Source organism: Marmota flaviventris, chromosome 4 (genome assembly GCF_047511675.1).
Source record: "Marmota flaviventris isolate mMarFla1 chromosome 4, mMarFla1.hap1, whole genome shotgun sequence".
Classification (NCBI taxonomy): Eukaryota; Metazoa; Chordata; class Mammalia; order Rodentia; family Sciuridae; genus Marmota; species Marmota flaviventris.
The window spans coordinates 83,216,575-83,236,896 of record NC_092501.1 but is presented as its reverse complement, the minus strand read 5'-3'; positions in this window follow the sequence as shown (position 1 = coordinate 83,236,896).

Genomic DNA, 20,322 nt, shown 5'->3' with positions numbered 1-20,322 from the left:
GATTTTCTCCTGATCACTCAAGCACACTCTATGTTGTACAGTGTATGTCTACTGGGCCAGTATTTTGGACCAAACTCAGGTTTGCCAGAAATCAGCTGCCAGCCCCCACACTGTGGCTGCAAAATGTTTCCTTCCTTTGTCCTCTGCATGCACTTGGAGATATGGCAGCTTCTTTCCCCACACATGGATATTGTGCAGCATGTCTTTCAGGTTTTGGGGGCAATATCCTTGGTCTCTAAATGCTCCATACACAGACAGACCTCAGGCCTCCCCAAACTGTGGGTCTCCTTTATTCCTTTATCCCTCTACTATACTCACAGAGGTACTGCTCTGGCTGGTATTTCCAACCCAGCCAAGGCAATGGCTGTGCCCCTGGGGATTTTTTCCTTATTTTATCATCCAAACTCCTTGGTCCACAGTCTGCTTTGAATGTCCAGTTTTAAATTCCAGTAAAGCCCTCCCTCCCTTTTTCAATTTTTTGTTTACCCACCTTGCAGAGAAGCTGCCTGTCTGCTTTCTTGGTTTCATGCCACAGAGCAGCCAGGAACGTGACATCCTCTATTCTACCACCTTGGTTCTCTCTCCATATTTCTTGAAAATACTGTTCATGGTCTCTTAACATCTTTTCTCCATGATTAAATTTATTTTCAGGATTATATATTTTATCTTCATTGCCTGAATCTCTGTCTTCAAAGTGGTATAGTCTATTGATGATGCTTTCTATTGGATTTTTAATTTGATTTATTGATTTCTTCATGTTGAGGATTTCCAATTGATTCTTCTTCAGGATCTCTATCTCCTTATTGAAGTAATCTTTCGATTCTTGTATTTTCTAATTTCACTCCTTACAAATCATCTTATACATCATAGATCAGTTTAACTATGAACTTTGTAAATTCCTTCTCTGACATTTCCTCCACTGTGGTGTCGAGGGAGTCTGCTGTTGAAGCATTCTGGGTTACTTGGGATGGTTTGTTATCTTAATTTTTCATATTATTTGTGTGTCTAACCAAATGGTGGTTAGTAAAATAGGTGGGTAGTAAAGGGTTTGCAATTTCAAAAAAATTTCTATCCAAATGGATCTGAAACAGCAGAGTTTCTACCCTACCAACTTATAGTGCCCCTGTAAGTTTCCAGTACCTCACTGATTTGGGGGAGCCCAATAATAACAACAATCTTTGAAAACAATATATAGCGATAAACTAAGTACTTGGTTCCTATTATGACATCTACAATGTTAATTGGTACAATAAACAGAATTGGTAGGATCAGCAATTTCCATTGGTAAAAATAGTAAGTAATTATGTATTATATCTGTCACAAAATCAAACTATAGGTGTTGTCTTTGTCTTCCATAAGATTATTACTACAGCATTAATGGTGGGGGCTGGTGTTATATAAACTATTTAGTGCTAAGAGATGTTAAGAATATAGTTAACTAAGTGGAAAAAGAAGAAACAGGTGGGTAGTAAAGGGTTTGCAATTTCAAAAGGTGAAATGCAAAATCAACATAGGATATGATAGTTATGGGGGGAGGAGAAAATAGAAGTAAAAAAATTAAAGGAAGCATAAAAAATAGAACAATAGAATTTGTGTTAGTAAGGGAAAAGAGAAAAAGAAACAAGGGAAACAGAATAGTGAAGAAAACAATACAAAATAAAATATACTAATAAAAATCCTTAAGCCTCAAAAGACAGAGCAAGGGAAAATAACAACCTTCAAAAAATGCTATAAATGAGAAAACAGAGACAAACATGTTATACACACACACACACACACACACACACACACCTGGATTCTGTGAGATGCGTTCCTGTAGGTGGGTCTAGGACAGGGCTTAGGTCTAGTGAGGCCCCAGGTACTTTATGGCTAGTTATATGAAGATATTAAATCAATGCACTTTTAGAGCTTGTCAGATGCCAATCTACTCTGAGAGACTGTACCATAGGAGTCTCCCCGGGTTCCACTCCTGGAACTGGAAAGCCAGTCCTTTGCTGATTCTGTTGCTCACAGATACAGCCCTTCCCAGCCTCCCAGGTTAGTCTCTGAGCACAGACACACCCACCCATTCAGATTCCTACCAGCTGCAGCTGGTCCTGGGAGCTATTGGACTAATAGCCAACAGGACCCAGGTCCTCCCCAACCTCCCCAACTTGTACTCCCATAGGCAAAATACTTTCCATACCTAATTTTCTCCAGTTTTGTTAGGCATAGTGTTGGTCACATGGTTGGTGTCTGCCTGGACCTATATCAGAGCCAACCCAGTACTCCTAGATCAAAGTTCTTGTTTCTTGTATCCACTGGCCACTGCAGCAGTCTGCTCAAGATGGCTCCTCCCTCTGCTCTCCATGGACAATTGGTAAATGTGGGACATCTTTCATACCCCAGTTTATTGTGCTAAACAGCTTCTAGATCAGCCTAGGTCAGGCTGGCCCTCCGATCTCAGGATTTTCCATGCTAAGACTGTCTGTAGTGTTTTTGGACATTTTCTGTCCTTGTGTGCTAATACCCCCTGTACCTGCAAGCAGCTTAGCTCTAATTTTGTTCCTTTTCCTTGTTTAAGGTATCCAACATTTTTAAGTCTCTAAGTCTGGCTGTCCAGTATAGAGTTTTAATAAAATCCCTCTTTAACCTACCTCACAGAGAAGCAGTATTCCCACTGTTTGAATCCTGGGTCACAAGAAATGCCATTTCCCTTTAGTCAGCCATTTTCCTCTAGTCAGCCATCTTCACAATACATTGCTAACCTTCTATAAAGGAAATGTTATGGAAATCGCGCTCAGCAAGAGACCAAGCACCCCTGGGAGGGATGGAGAACACAGGTTTATTTATGCTGGTGGACCCAGATGAGCTAGTGCTCTGAAGTTCTAGGCCCTGAGCTGGGTTGTGGGGAAGGTTATAGAAAATTTGACATCATTCCTTAACCATTACAACATTGGTGGTTTAGAATTCTTTACTTCATAACCAAGGACCACGTACAGAAATTCTACAATAAACAGTTCACAGGTACAGAATAAAGACAGTAAAACACTTGAGAGTGTTATCTTAAAGTGTCTGTTTTCCAGGCAGCATAACTTAGATGGTAATTTTTAGATCTCATATTTAAGCAAGACCTTACAGTATTTGTCTTTCTATATCTGGCATATTTCACTTTCACTTAGCATAATGTCCTCTGCTTTCATCCATATTGTCACAAATGACATAATTTCTTTTTTAAAAAATACTGATTAGTTTTCTGTAAAGGAACACCTGTGTGGGGAGAATTGTGGGGGAGGCGTACAAAGAACAGACACAGACACACAGGGCAGGTGCAAGACAGACAGAAGGATGGCAGGCAAAAGGAATGCCTACCCCTCTCTGCTGTCATCTTTAGTAACCCAAAAAGTTACATATTACGCACCACCAGTGACTACACTTTGACCAGTATTTCTTTTTCAGGGTATTCTCTATTACCCTGAGTAATAGCTAACTGAGATAAGGTCCAGGTTAATGCAAACACAGAGCCTCTCTCCTTCAAAGGATGTCACTATGTAAACCAGGTAGTGTATCCACATAGTTATCTTAATAACCTCAGCAGGGAATAGCTGGGCATTCCAATCATGGGCATCAGGGCGCCAGTTACCCCCCAGGAGTTTGCTCATCAGGGGAACATTCCCTATCTATTTCCACTGTCAGAATACTCACAGTATTCCATTGTATATGTTGTTACGTAGAAAAAGCACATGCTAGTATTAATCCCCAGGAGGAGAACATTACACCAGTTATTTGTCTCAGAGAAGGTCTCTAAACATATCACTAATTTCTGCACATATTCCCAGCTCTGGCTGGAAACTTTTCAAAAACCCAGCTTCCAGAGTTCGCAGAGCCTCAGAGGAGACCCAGCTGCTGCAATAGTCATACCTTCACCACTGACATTCTTAGGTCTAATCCAGTAAACCAGAATATTTGCAAGAGCCAAGAAATGCAAATTTATTACTCTCAGACTTACAGAAGCCAAGGATCTTGGTGAGCTGGCCTTATGGGATGGGTGGAATCTCATCTATGTGTGTGACACTTCATGCCACAGCTGAGGTACCCTAAAACATTAAGCTCTGAGTTTTATACACCAGGGGAACATAGGGTCACTGAGAACAAGAATTGCAAGAAATCCTGTTTAGGAAGGATGAGGACCAAGTCTGGGCTATTCCAGACAGTTCTTCCTTATCTCAAGACACTGCATTCACAGCACCTTCTTCAGTTATCCTGAGAGCTACAAGTGTGAGTAGGAACATCTGCATGGGTCAAGGCCTTTCAGGGATTAGTCTTCTTGTTTTCCATCCCCCTGTTTTAGTCAGCTTTTTCACTGCTGTGACTGAAAGGCCCAACCAGGACAACTGTAGAGGAGAAAAGGTTTATTAAGAGGCTCATGGTTTCAGAGGTCCCAATCCATAGACAGCAGGCTCCATTCCTTGGGGCTCCAGGTGAAACAGGTGAGACAGAACATCCTGGCAGAATAGTGTAGAAAAGGGAAGTAGCTCACATAATAATCAGAAAGCAAAGAGAGGTTTCCACTTGCCAGATACAAATATATACCCTAAAGCCACACCCCCAATTCCCACCTCCTCCAGTCACACCCTATGACTTCATTTACCACTGAATTAATCCCTATCAGGGAATTAATTCACTGATTGGGTTAAGACTCTCACAATCCAATCATTTCTCCTCTGAACCTTCTTGCATTATCTCACACATGAGCTTTTGGGGGACACCTCACATCCAAATCATAACACACATGTGATATGGCAAAGCTAGGCATATCACATGCCCACCAATCTCCCTGGATCTGGAGGCAATTTGTCTCTTCAGATTGATGCATCCCTTTGATTGACAATCTCCATGCATTATTGATCCACAGCCCGAATACACTTCCTAGGCTCAGGAGGACCATTGTCACAAGTAGGACAGCCAGGCCTGCCTGAAGCTATGATCTGACCCAAGATCCATCAATCCAGGTAAGAAGTTACAAAAGAGGCGAAAGAAAGATCCTGCACATGGCCTTACTATCTGCACCCAGTGAGCTGTTTCCAGATCTCTTCCATTTATATTGCTACAATACCTGGGATATTTATCCAAGTATGGCAGGAATATTGGCAATAACAAAATACCACCCTATTCTGCCAGTAGATAATCAAGAGCTATTCAGTGATCCATCACCACCTTGGCTAGTGAGTTCAGTGAATCCTACTTGGATCCTAAATAGTTCTGATGGCAATGTTAGGTAGCTCTTCCAGTTAGTGACAAGTCATGTATTCCCATGCTGGATATGAGAACACAGGCAGAAGAATGAAATTGGCTGTCATTTTGTCTTCCTGGCAGTGTGTCTCAGGCAACTCTGCAATGTGTTACAAGTATGTGACCCTTCCAGTTTGGAATGACACTTTGCACAAATTCCTGAGAACCCCAGATTCCCAAACATCATGCTTCATTTAAAGGTGATAGGCACTCCATAGCCCAGTATGCCCCACACAGGAACATATAACCTAGGGAGCAATGTCAGGCCAGCCAGGGAGCAGTGATCCATCACCACCTAATCCAATTATACAAAGCCTGGGTCTGGTTTAGCCACGTGTTAGGTGGCAGGGTAAGGCTGCATGATGTATGGACCATCTGAAACCATCAAAATATTTAAAGTCTGTCTCTAATTTTGTCTTTGTTCTAGGTAACCCATAAAAATCTCTAATCAGTCTCCCACTGATTAGAATCATTGGCACCCCCACTGAATTGGTGATAGACCAGACATGAACTATTTATATTTGTGGGTAAGGGCTCCAAATATTCAGATGCCAGATCCAGCAATATTTCAAATCACTACCTGCTGTTATTGCTGTACTGATCTTCATCAGTGGGTTCATACCACTGGGTATTCTGAAGAAACAAGGGGGAGTTAGTTTGCCCACTCCATACCCACTTCCCATACTTTCTTGGGTCAGTATTCTATCACTTGGGTTTCTGGCTATCCAGGTATTATAACCCAAGATATCTGTCCCAGTTCTAAAGCTTTCACATCTTGCCCTTGTTCTTTCTGCTTCAGTCATCCAGTCCAGGAAAATAAGTCATGTCCTGTACAAACTTGACATGTGATAACATTGTTCACCCACTGGAAGGATCAGATGCCCTACCACCACTAGTGAAACACTAGCATTATGATACTCCTTGTTCCCACCCCTCACCCGTGTGGAATCTCATAGAAGAGAGCATTCTGGTGAAGCATCATCTCCAGATTTGAGTCAGAGAGCCCTACCTAGGGTACCATAATGGTCTGAGCCATGGACCACTCCCAAAACATACACTCTAAGGGGAAAAATGAAAGAAAAAATTGTTGGGAATCACTGAGCTTGGGATTTGACAGACACAGCCTTATCAGGTTGCTGCCTGGTACTGCCATTTATCCTTCAATAGTTCACTCAGTTGCCATTCTCCTGACTAGATGGCTGTGCTATTGTCAACAACTCATGACTCAGTGAAATTGAAGTGGGGGGGCCACTGTAAATAGTTTGGTCCATTGGGCCAAATGTCCATGATCAGTCTTAGTCAAAACATGGCCAACCATTGACCAGATGGTATATGCAGCTTAGTGGACCCCATCTATGTTTAGTTTCACAAAGCTGTCAATAAACCATGCCATGGTAGGCATGATTCTGAATCTTTGGTTCCAGATAGCCACAATTCTTTGAATTTGGGGGCTCTTGCCTATAGGGAGAGATCTCAAACAAAGGGGACCCCTCTTAGTACCAACCTTCATTAGGTGATGCAGATAAAGTGCTTCCTATACTTTTCTGTGTGGCCATCTTCAGTTTTGGGGCCTGTTATGGTTTAGATGTATTATTGGGTTATGAGACCCTTAACCTAATCAGTAAATTAATCCCCTAATGGGGATTAACTGAGTGGTAATTTAAGGATGGTAAGGTGTGGCTAGAGGAAGTGGGTCCCTGGGGGTATGGCTTTGGTATATATATTTTGTATCTGGCAAGTGGAGTCTCTCACTCCGCTTCCTGATCATCATGTTGTTATGGAAGGCACAAGAATTATAGACCACCACGCTAACTGAGCCAAATTGAAAGGGAAAAAAGGTCCTTTAATGAGCAAGCCAGGCAAGCAATTGGGAGCAGGCTAGTGCCTCAAAGATCTCCCAGCATTTAATTTTGGAAGTACAGAGTTAGAAAGGCCAAAACTACAAAAACCACAAGGATGGAGATCATAAAAGACCTTGTTGAGACAGATATTTTGATTACATGAGAGAATTGTTTTGATTATATATTTCAGAGTCATTTTTGTTATACATCAGGGCCATAGTCAGGGACACAGGAAGGTCCTACTGTACTGTCAACATAGATACAGGTGTCAGGAGACTGAAAAGAAAAGATTTTAAGCAAGCATAAAATGGAGTCAGGTCAGAATAAAATGGCATTACTTTGGTTCTTTTACAATTCAGTATGAGCTGTTCCCTCTGCCACACTCTTCTGCCACGATGTTCTGCCTCACCTTGAGCCCCAAGGAATGGAGCTGGCTACCTACGGACTGAGACCTCTGAAACCATGAGCTCCCAAATCAATTTCTCCAATCTTTTAATCATAGCAGCAAAAAAAGTGACTACAACAGTGCCCCCACTGGGTTGCTGCAACTTCTTAAATATACTCTGGAACTCTCAGAGCTACTTTCACTTGCGGGTAGTTGTTAAATTATTGTTTTGTGGGGAAAAGAGCTGGTACCTCCTATTTAGCCATCTTGATGATTTCACTCCTCTTTGATTCTCAGTAATAGATTTTGAGATGTTTTGTTCTTGACCCAATATCTAATCAAAGATCAAACACTATAGTTAAGTCTCCTTTAATCTAAAACACAGTTTTACCATTTTTTAAAAAATCTTCAGGACATTGACATTTTTGAAGAGTTTGGACATTGTTTTAAGGAATGCCCTTTAATTTGGGCATTTATTTATTTTAATTTGGGTTTGTTTAATTTGCTTTCTCAAATTCGATTCAGATTAGACATTTTTGGCAAAACACCATGTAGAACAGTTTGTGTCCTCCTCAATGCATCACATTAGGGGCATAAATATCAGAGCATTCTATTATTGATGATGGTAAATTATTCATCTATTTAAAACAGTGTCCTCCAAATTCTCCATTGTAATGGCACCTTTTTCCATTTGTAGTTAATAAGTAAGCTGCTATTTTTGGAAAGTTGGACTATGGTACACAACTTAGTATCCCATAGAACCCATGAACAGATCTAAAAAAAGACCTTGAATAGAAAAAGGAATGCAACTCTTTGTACCCATGAGTTTTGAATTGTGTCTTGCCTGCACAATTTTCTTGCCTGACATTTGTTATACAACCAAAGTAGAGAAATACAATGAATTGTGAAGGTGTTTTTATTCAATGTGAGGAGAATTTAAAGCAATTCTACTTTGTCTTTCTTCCTTTTCCTACCTTGCCTAGGTATTTTGAAGTATTTGTGTATATTTTCTAGTGAATGTGTTATGAGAAAGGATGAAGGATAGAGACTCTTATTTACTTACGATCATTTGTCTCCCTGACTGTATCCATAACAGACTATGAGCAACTTGAAGATAAGGCTAACTTAGAATATAAAACCTATTAAGTTTTGAAGAAGTAGAACTGAGAAGTTTAAAGTTAAATAGTTGGTCATGTAGTAAGAAATGTTTGGACTAATAAATAATAGCAATTATTGATTTTTTACCTGCAAAAGTAGCAGCTTACTAAACAATTCCATAGTTGATTATATGTTGTGCTACACTTTTCATTCCTACGTCTCACAGCAGGTGTAGCTGGTTTGCTGGAAACTCACACATGGATCTATCTATAATATATTCCTGGAACTATATTAGGATCAGTCTCTCCACTTCATCCCCTGAATAAAGACACTTCAAAATGTATTCAAACTGTTCAAACACTAAACTATTCAAGTCAAAAATGCATGCTATTTTATAGAAATTTTGCTCTAAAGTCTTCAAGGCTTAAAAATCAGCAGGGTACATCCCACTACCCAAATTACAATAATATAATCATCTTCAAAAGATTAAAATAGGTAAGCCTTGACACACCATATTAATTATTTTCCCTTCATTAAATATTGATCATGACGTGACAGATATGAACACTCAGTTTTTAATCAATTTGTTGTTTTGTGTTTTGTTTCTTTTTCTCAGTACTGGGATTTAAATCTAGGGGTGCTTTACCACTGAGCTACATCCCAGGCCTTTTTAAATTTTTGAAACAGGGTCTCATTAAGTTGCCCAAGCTGGTCTCCAACCTTGCAGTCCTCCTGCCTCAGCCTTTCCAAGTTGCTGGGATTACAGGCAAGTACCACTGCATGAGGGAGTTTTCAGACACTTTGATGCAGATGTTTCAATTTTTCCTGATTCATTTTGACAGCAAAAGATCAGTATCTATAATTTTTAAAGATATTCCAGCCTAAAAGAATGCTTCACCTTACAATTTCTGTGAACACAAATAACATAGAGCGTGAATGTGGCACCCATAATCACATGGGCCACAAATGGTAAATGCTGGAATCCTGCAGAAGGCAGGCAATCCAAAGCAAATGTCTTACCAGATCTCTACCAGTAGAGGACAGTCTTCTTCCTCCAAACCACGGAGTGAGCTCCAAAGTGCACATAAAGAAAATATTTTTAAAGTTTTATTTTTAAATAAATAATAGTTTTATCCTCCCCTGCTCTTGAAAAATTTGCTGTCTAGTAAACTGAGATATTAAGTAAACACAAAATACATGCCCTGAAATGGTACACCATGTAAAGTGCCAAGGTCAATAAAGTTCTGGAAGATAAGTGAAAGTCTCTGGACGTTTAAGCTTTAATCTAAAGGATAAGAAGGAGTTGGCAGAGAGGAGCAAATTTTTAGTCATGCAATCCGTGCAAGAGTTAGCCAAGACAGGGAAGGGCTTGCTTCCTGAGGAAATGCAAAAGGTCTGTAAGACTGGAGCCTTCTAGAGGAGAGATAAAGGCTGGGTGGACTTAGAAGACCATGGAGACACATACAAGGCTGAAGACAGGTAAGGATTTTAGATTTTATCCTAAAATGTAATAGCAAAGCCAGTCACTGGTTTGAATCAGGAGTAAGAACTCAAGTCATTTACCATTTCAATTTTTCATTAGCCTTGATAGCCTAAAAATGTATCCTAATGATATACACACTGCAAAGGAAGATTTCAGCTGAGCATGATGGATTCCACCTGTAATCCCTGAGACTCGGGAGGGTGAAGCAGAAGGATCCTAAATTCGAGGCCAGCCTGGCAGTTTAGCGTGGTTCTAGGCAACTTAGAGAGACCATATCTCAAATGAAAAGATCTGGGGATGTTGCTCAGTGGCGAAGCGCCTGTGGGTTCAATCTCCAGTGCCAATTTTAAAAAGGGTGGGGGGGGGCGAGATTTCAAAAGCAGATTTTAAAAGGAAAGTAAGCAGTCACAACATTTCTGGATTTCTGGGATTCTTGACAGATCTGGAGTGTTGTGTTTGAAAGGCCAGTGTGTGAGTGTGGTTTTGAGCAGTTAAAAATCCAGGTGTCACAGCAAGCGGTCGCGGTTGTCAGCCAGGTGGTCGCAGCGATCGCGAAGCGCTGGTTTTGTAGAAAAGCTGGAGAGCGTGACGTGCTGAGAAGATCCACGTGGCATCAGGCCCATCAGCCAGGTGCGGCTCAGCAGCCAGCTGGGCTGAGTGCCCAGTGCCGCACCCCGGGCTCAGGGGCCAGCCAGGCAAGCTACAGTGGGAGATTTGCCTCCAAGAAAAGGTTTACTCACCTACGCAGACTCGCGCTTGCGCACGCGCACTGCTGTCGGACACCTGGGGCCCTGCCTCAAGATTGGTCCTCTTGGGCCGCCGTCGCCCACCCGGCAGTAGCGTATATAGATGCCTTTCTTGCAAGGTTGGAATAAGACGTTAAAGGTGTTGATTTCTGATTTGGAGGACGCGAAAGCAACAGAGATCCTCCCCGCTCTCCTTTCGCCCACTGACCCCCGACCTTCGCTCAGACACTTTGCAAGAGCCCCAGCCCGGCATGAATCTTCCGGCGCGGCAGTCCCAGAGCCCACTTGCAGCCATCCTCCTTGGTTGCTTCTAGGCCTGGCTGCGAGGAGTGGGACTCCCAACCTTTGTTGGGAGACAAAGAACAAGAAAAGGGAGCCTGGAAAATTAACTGGCACAGAGGGTAAGATTTAGACAAGGCTGATGGCTTTAGGGATTGCGGAGTGTCCCGTGTAGCTGCGCTGCAAGAGTGCTCTAATGTGCCATAAACATGATGTCTCGATTTTCTAGACTTCAGGTTAATTTCTCACGCCTAGCTGTCACATACAACCCACCCTTCCCTGCTCCCATTGATGCACTGATTAAAAAGAAGAAAATAAAATGATCCCCACCCATTGTACCAGACCAAATTCTGGAAGTTTATTCAGTGACTTGATGGGTACATTAGTGACTAAGTAACTTATTCAAGGTAACATTGACAACAGGTGGCAAAGTCAGAATCTGAACTCAGATCTCGTGGACTCTAGGGGCTGTGCTATGAACCAAGATGCTAGAGGACTCTCAGAAATGTTTAGTCCCAGCCCTAATTGAAGCCAGCTTAGACCACAGTGCTGAAGAATAAAGCATACCAGATGCTAAGAGTCAAAAAAATAGAACCAGAAGTCAGTAAATTATTTAAAGTAAGACTCCATGGGTATCTGGGTTTTAGTTTCCTTATCTGGATGAAACAGAATTGGACCTGCTGAAGTCCAAGATCTCTCCCAGCCCTAATAGTCTAGGAATTCTAGAGAATATAATTGGTAATTTGCTGGTTGCCATCTAGAATATCACAACATTGTCTTCTGGGTGATGAAGACTTTTAGATTGATAAACATAGATGAAGCAGCACCAAGGTGAACTGGCCTCACCATTGCTGATTTGAAACTAGGTTCTAAACTGGTTGGTGCACAAGGACAGAGAGAAATGCTGATGGTTGCCTGGTAGATGACTGTGAAATAATCCCCCTTTTCATTCTCCCCTCAACCCCCTTCTGCCAGACAAAACTTAATTGTGTCACATTGGAAGAAAAACAGACTCTTGAGACAGGAGTAAATCTGTAGTCAAAAAGCTACAAACCACTTTGTAAAGAGCCCTCACAACACATCTGGCCGACTAGCTACTTCTGGAATTACTAAGAATCCAATGAAATTTACATTTCACCTTTCAAAACAAATGTAACCAAACAAGGAGGACATTACAGCCCCTGCTTAAGGAACATTTGCTGACTTCTTTTAAACCAGAGGCAGATGACAGAAGTGCAGAACAAGGGGAGTTTTAAGCAAAAGCTGCAACTATTTTTTTCCGCTCTGGAACTTTACAATAGACAGATCAGAATAGGTTACTGAAGAGGGTTCTGGTTGTGAGTAAATTGGCTTTTAGACTCAAAGGCCTTCACTCCCCTGAAATAGGATGGGACTTTCTTCAATTTGAGATATAATAAAAATGCTTCCCATTATGACAGACCCTTAGATGAAAGTATGCATCTTTGCCTCAAACACTCAAAATCACATGAGGGGCTTGGTTTGGACATAAGCTCAGTTTGTGCTGGAATAACCTTCAGTAGCTGTTATTTGTTTACATTTCATATGTTCATGTGAAATTTTATATGTTATGTCAATAGGAAGACAAAGAATTTCCATTTAAGGCAATTTGACCCATCTTATGGAAACTCTCCCTGTTTTCACTTCAGATATCCTTTTGTAGAATGCAGCAGAGGAGGGGGCAGGTTGAAATTAATTTAACTCCTTGCCAGTATGCTTGGCTTATGGAGCTCTAGACTGAGTTCTAGATGAATAACATTCATTCATTTTCATCTTTAAGCTCCTTGGAGATACGATTTCACAATCTACTGGATAGACCACACATTAAATAACCCCTTACCTTTGGAATTGTTTTCATGGCCCTAATCTAATCTTTCCTCCATTATATAATCTTAGATCTGGAAAATAAAGGTAAATGTATAGATGCTTCCCAACTAACAATGGAGTTACATTCTAATAAACCCATCATAAATTTAAAATATTCTAAGTGGAAAATGTATTTAATGCACCTACCCTACTGAACATCCTAGCTTAACAACATAGCACATTGTAGAGAATCAGTTTTCCCCTGTGATCACAGGGCCGACTGGGAGTTGAAGCTCACTGAAGCTGCTCAGCATCTCCAGAGAGGATCAGGCCACATATCAGTAGCCCAGGAAAAGATCCAAATTCAATATTCAGAGAGAGGTTTCTACTGAATGCATACTGCTTTCCCACCATTATAAAGTTGAAAAACAGTGAGTTGATCCATCCTAATTTGAAGACTATCTGTATTAGTTTTCCACAAATTTGATGAATTAAAACAGATTAACTTACAGTTTTGTACACAAGAAATCCAAAACAGTCACAGGACTAAAATTAAGGTGTTGACAGTGCAGTGTTCCTTTCTGGAAGCTGTGGGAGTGGGCCTTTTGCTTACCTTTTATTTTAGAGGCTGACCACATTCCTTGGTTTATCGCCCCCTATCTCCATGTTCAAAACCAGCAGTGTTGCATCTCTGACCATTTACTCTGAACCAGTAAAGTTCACTGATTTTAAGGACATGTGATTAGATTAGGCCCACTGTTTTGGTTTTTGTTTTTGGAAGGAAAAATAGAAACGTACCACACCGGCAGATACTTACTGTGAACAAACCAAGAACAAACGTTACCTCAAGGCTAAAGCCAATGATCCCAAAATTGGACATGAATCAGCAACAAAAGTCTTTTACTAATAAAACTCCTGACTGGATGAAGTGCTTATAATACTTTATGTTGATATTTATGAAGCACTTTAAAAAAAATTTCTTTTAGTTGTAGATGGAAACAATACCTTTAATTTATATTTATGTGGTGTTGAGGATTGAACCCAGTGCCTCACACATGCCAGATGAGTGCGCTACCACTGAGCCACAACCCTAGCCCCTTATGAAGCACTTAAAACAATGTGCCAGGGACATTTAGTGTATGTGTGCACTACTTGGTAGGTGCTATTGTTCATATTTTACGAATGAGACTGATGGCCAGAAAATTAAAGTTTTTCTTGGTTGTGGAGGGTACCAGGGGATTGAACTCAGGGGCACTCAACCACTGAACCACATCCTCGGCCCTATTTTGTATTTTTTAAAAATATTTTTTAGTTGTCAATGGACCTTTTTTTTTATTTATTTATATGTGGTACTGAGAATCGAACCCAATGCCTCACACATGCTAGACAAGCGCTCTAACACTGAGCCACAATCCCAGCCCCTATTTTGTATTTTTATTTAGAGACAGGGTTTCACTGAGTTGCTTAGCACTTTGCTTTTGCTAAGGCTGGTTTTGAACTCGTGGTCCTCCTGTCTCAACCTCCCAAGCTGCTGGGATTACAGGCATGTGCCACCTCACCCAGCTAAAATTAAGGTTTTTGCATGAGGCCCCCTGACCCATTATGTGGCAAATTTGGAATATGAGCTGACATCTGTCACCAAAGTCTGTGTTTTTAATCATTATAATTATCTCTCAGAGCATTCTGCTCACATGGAGTGCTGGTTGCAGATCTGGCTTTGGCCAAAGGGTTTGCAAACCTTAAGAGGATTCAAAGGCCAGCAGTGAAGAAATAGGATTTAACCTGAAGAAGAAAACACTGAAATGCAGCCAGGTGCAATGGTGCATGCCTGTATTCCCAGAGACTCAGGAGACTGAGGCAGGAGGATCACAATTGAGACAGCCTCAGCAATTTAGGGAGGCCTTAAACAACTTAGCAAGACCCTGTCTCAAATTTAAAACAATAAATAAATGAAAAAAAAAGGACTGGGAATGTAGCTCAGTGGTGAAGTGTTCTTTGTAATAATACACATGTATCTATGTGCATGTGTTACATTTCATAATTTATAACTTCTCTACCTATAAACACCTGTATATTTGGAGTATTTTTTAAAATAACTTGTTACTGGAAGTAATGTGCAATCAAAATAGTTTAAAGGCTATGTTTCTAAATTTGTTTCCTCTAGGCCAATCTATGAACTTGCATTTCTCAAAATCAAAGGTCTATAATCACATCTCTGAAAAGTTCCTTCCTCCCTTATATTCAATATACATTTAGAGAACATCCACTATGTCCCAGCTCCTGCTAGGATTTGAAAATACAAAAAAGAAGCCAGGCATGGTGGCACACACCTGTAATCCCAGTGATTTTGGAGGCTGAGGCAGTAGATAACAAGTTCAATGATAGCCTCAGCAATTTATTGAGATGCTGTCTCAAAATAAAAAAATAAAAAGGTCTGAAGATGTAGCTCAGTGGTAAAACACCCCTGGGTTCAATTCCCAGTACCAAAAACTAAAAAGTTGAGATGCAAATCACAGCAATCTTAGCTTATCTGATGGCAATTAGGATCAAGGAATAGAAGATTCAGAGTATACCAAAATTGAATTGAGATTCTTCTAGAAGTACAGGCTGCTAAATATGGGTGGCAGTTATGAAGGCACACTACTTAAAAGAGCATAATGGACTAGTAGACTTCAGTTGCCACACTATTGCATCAGCCTCAGTACTCAAACCCAAACTTCCCTGCCCCTTAGCCAGGGATGAAGCATGTAGGTAGTCCTGGAACTGGGCCATTTCTGCCCAGAGAACTCCTTTGTCAGTCTGAAGGACTCCCTACCTGAGCCTCTCAGAACTCACTCCAGGCAAAAGCTTTTCCTATCTAAGCCTCCTTCCTTCCCTTTCTTCTCTCAAACATGTCAGATCTACATGATGACCTGGAGGTCCTTATCTACTCCTGCTCCCTCCCCATTTATCCTTAAATATCCAGTGTTTCCACAATCTATCTCTTGAATGTATAATTCTGTCTTGGTGCTGCTTCTCAGAGACCTAAATTGACACAAATATTGAGTGTGTGATGAAAAGGAAATAACAGCTTTGGTCTTCATAAGCAGGCTTAGCAATTAACTGAATGAGAATTTTTAAGTGCTGGTTCCTGAGAATCTAAGAGGATGTGCTTTTCAGACAGTCCATCTTTTACACCTGAGTCTAGGAGTCCAAGTTTACTTTAGTGTTTAAATATAACAGGTTAAATGTTCCTAGTTTATTTTAGTGTTTTAAGTCACTGTAATAAGGGCCTAAGAAATATGGCCTGAAGGTATTCATCTGATGGAAAATGAGAAATGCCTGAAATGGCATACTTACCACCCCTGCCATCATCTCTGATCTGCAACCTGCACTGCTATGACATTGGCAATTAAAATTACTTCAGGAGCCTGCATCTTCCCAAGCCAGCTGTGGGAGTGTTCTCAGAGACCAATGATGAATCAGCTCAAACTTCTCCAAAGCCCTAAAAAACCAGATAGCTCATGGCTCATAATATTTGTCCTAAATACATTAGAAGCTTTTTGCTATATTGATCTTGAATCATTAGCCTTGTAAGACCAACAATTATACATCTTCTGGCAATGAACACACGGAGTCAGAATTTTGAAAAAAAATTTTGTAGATAATAAAGACATTAAAAACAAAATACAACATTATTTTGCCTTGCTTCTAAACAGCAAGGTTATGACCTTAGGTAAATTATTTAAGTTCTCTAGGTAATTCTGAGAATTGTTGGTGTTGAGACTTAACATTATACAATCACTGAAATTGTAATCCTCAGTTAAGGGGTCAAAGTTATTCTTCGTTTCTCAGGAGGACTGGTCTAGTTCAGAAAATACCTTTCCATAGGGATATGGTACACTTTCCTTAGGTGCCTGTGGTAATTGTCCCTCTCAGTATATTTGGTCAAGATAGTGAAGTGAACAAACTGTTTGAAGAGCTCCATGGTGATGTCATGTTGAATAAGGTGTTTGCTAATACCAGCACACAAACAACTTTGCTATCACTCACAGGATGAACACTCTTTAAAATTAAATCTAAATCCTCTTTCTTTGCCAAACAAAAGTCAGAACACAGTTAATGGTGAGACACATCCACTATTATTCTGTAATGGGTTAACAAGGCCCTGGCAGTCACCAGGCCCCTTTCCCAATCTTGCTTTCTCCCCACACATGGTTAGCCTGGCTGTAGGTCCTTTAGCACAGAGTGGGAAGGTTCCTCCCCCACTGGCTGGAAACTTAGCAAAGAGATTAGATGGAATCAATGAGAGACAAGACAGATCACACACAACCAAAGCCACTGTTTGCCAGGCAGAGAGGCCAGAGTCAGAGATTTCAACCTTGGTATACCCGTGGTGGCAGGTAGACACAATGTGTTTAGTAGGAGGATAAAGACAGGCAAATTTGAAATTGGAAAAAGGCAAGCTTCACAGTCTCAAGCACTCTCATTCAAGATAAACTCTTAAATTATTTCTTCAGGCCAGGCGCATTGGTACATGCCTGTAATCCCAGTGACTCAGGAAACTGAGATGGGAGGATCAGAAGTTCAAGGCCAACCTCAGCAACTTAGCAAAGCCCTTTGTAACTTATGAAAACCCTGTCTCAAAACAGAAAAAAGACTGGGGATGTAGCTCAGCTGTAAAGCACCCTTGGGTTCAATCCCCAGTATAAAACAAAAACAAAAACAACAAAAAAAAGATGTATTTCTCAAATTTTACATCATTCTATTTGTTAATTTGTAGGACTATTAGATTTTTCTGCTTTTGCTGAACTTGAATAGTGTTTACATAACCTTGTGGGTTATACAAATTTTTGTGGGCTGGTCTGGGAGATTTTCCTCTATTACCTCAAACCACAGGCATGGTATTATTTCTATTATAACAGGTTGAATGTTCCTAGTTTATTTTAGTGTTTCAAGTCACTGTAATAAAGGCCTTAAAAACGCATTCTTACAAAAAAAATCTTACAAGGTTCTAATGTATAAGCTAGCTGTAAGCAGAGTCTACATATATACTGAAACTCCTATGCATTTACTCATTAAAAGTATATTTTGTGACCTAGTAATGTACATAGCATTGTGGTGAGGATAACTTCAAAGAATTCACAGTTTCTTGTAGAAGACAAAGTAAGACAAAATTCATATGGGGACACTGGGGGACCACAGTGTGATTTTCATGACCCTCAATACTTTTGAGTCCTTTTCCCCTTAAAAAATATTAAAAATTATATATTACAACTGTGCCTATATTCAGATAAATAGAATCCAAGCTGTATTATATTCTCTTTAGATATGTAACTAGTTTTAAAAGAAATTAAAACATTTCATGGACCCTCTATGTATTATAGGCTCTGGGTACTACACCTACTATGCCCAATAGATAAGTCGACCCTGGAGATGAGGATTTGCAGAAGTGATACTTGAGAAAAGGATTATTACCAGAAAAGAGGGGAAAGATCATTTTTAGGAAGAGAAGGCATGGACAAAATCTTAAACTTATGAATGTTAAGGTAAGAGGTCCCATGAGGGACCCTAATTGGTAAAAATGAGTTTGGAAAAGGTAGGCAGAAGCCAAAATATGAAGAATCTTGTCTGCTATTCTAAGAACAATGAGGAATTGATAGAGATATCTGTGGAGTGACATGTCCAAATCTGTCTTACAGAGAGATTACACTGGAGCCACTGGAAAGAGGATGTAGGTGCTTAAGAGACAAAGGCGGGCTGGGGCTGTGACTCAGTGGTAGAGCACTTGCCTAGCATATGTGAGGCACTGGGTTTGATTCTCAGCACCACATAAAAATAAATAAAATAAAGGTCAAGCTAAAAAATTTTTTTTAAATTTTAAAAAAGAGAGACAATGGCAAGAATTTATATAATGATGACAGCCTTAAATCAGACAGTGTTAACAAAAATGATAAAAATTCCAAAGGACACAGGTGATCAATGAGATAAGGAGGAAGGAGGCAGAAGCCTGGGTTCTAGTACTTGACTACCCATCCAATATACAACAAATCATCCAACTCAGATATGGGAAGCAGCTACTGTCTGCAATATTTCTCCAGATCATTCTCATATTCATCCCATTAGACCAATTCTTCCAGACCTTTTGATCTCACCTTTAATCCCTCCTGTCCTGATATCCTATTTAAATTCATTTTTCCCCTTTTAAGGCTTATCAGTGTTTGGTCACAATTTTGTATTTGACCTTTGACTCTGCACTTAGTCATGAATATGAAGAACTCCTGTTGCTTATTCCGGCCCCTGGAACCTAGCCAATCCTACTTGACCTCCACATAGGTTGGGGGCAGTGTAGTTAAGTCCTTTCTGCTGTGAACTGGTGAATTTAGTAAAGGTACTGGCTGAGAGGGAAAAAGAAGGTGAGAAGCAGTTTGGAGGAAGATAGTTATTTCAATTCTGCATATATTAAATCCAAGCTTCTACAGGTATAGCCTAGACATTAACCAAAGCAATCACAATATGGTCCTAGAATTTAGGAGAATGCTCTGAGCTAGGAAGAGAGATGTGTGTAGCTAAAAAAAAATTTACATAGCAAGCTTTACCCTAGGCTTTGAAAGGCCTGCTTGCGAGGTTGGTCCTTGGCTGGCACATAGGAACTTTGGGGGAGTGTTTCCACCACTCCCCAACTTTTAAGTAGGTCCACTGTACCTAAACAGTGCAAACAATATGGTTTATGCTGACCACCTGCTTTCAGGGAGTCTGGAATTTTGGTACTTGCTAAGCAGAGGGTACCTTTGTGACTAGCCTCCAATAAAAAGCCTTGGGCACCAAGTCTGCAATGAGCTTTTCTAGTTGAGAACACTTCTTCTATATTGTCACAATTTGTGCTAGAGGAATTAAGTATGTCAAACTTGACTTTGTTGGGACGGGACTCTAGGAAGTTTGCCAGGCTTCCTCTAGACTTATTTTCATGAACCATTCCCCTTTGCTGATTATGCTTATATCCTTTCCCTGTAATAAATCCCAGCTATAAGTACAATGACACATGGATTCCTGAGTTCTAATAAATCTAATAAATCATCCAACCTGGGGGTAGTCTTAGAAACTCACAAAATGGAGATTTTGATTCTAATCAATTAGTTTTGGTAAAATCCATAAAAGACTAATCAATCTCATACTAACAGCAGGAACACCTACAACTCGGTGCTGGGAATAAAAATGTAATTGAACCTTTGCCAAGTTGCATGGTTGCAGTAGGCCGGCCAGATAACCTGATTCCAATTTGCTAAGAGTAAAAATATCATTTTACCTGACCCTATAGACAAAAGTGAAGATTCCTAATTCCTATTGCAAAGTGCACTGTTCTGAAATCCAGTCAAAGAACAAAGGTGACAGTCAAGGGAAGAGTAAAAAAATGCT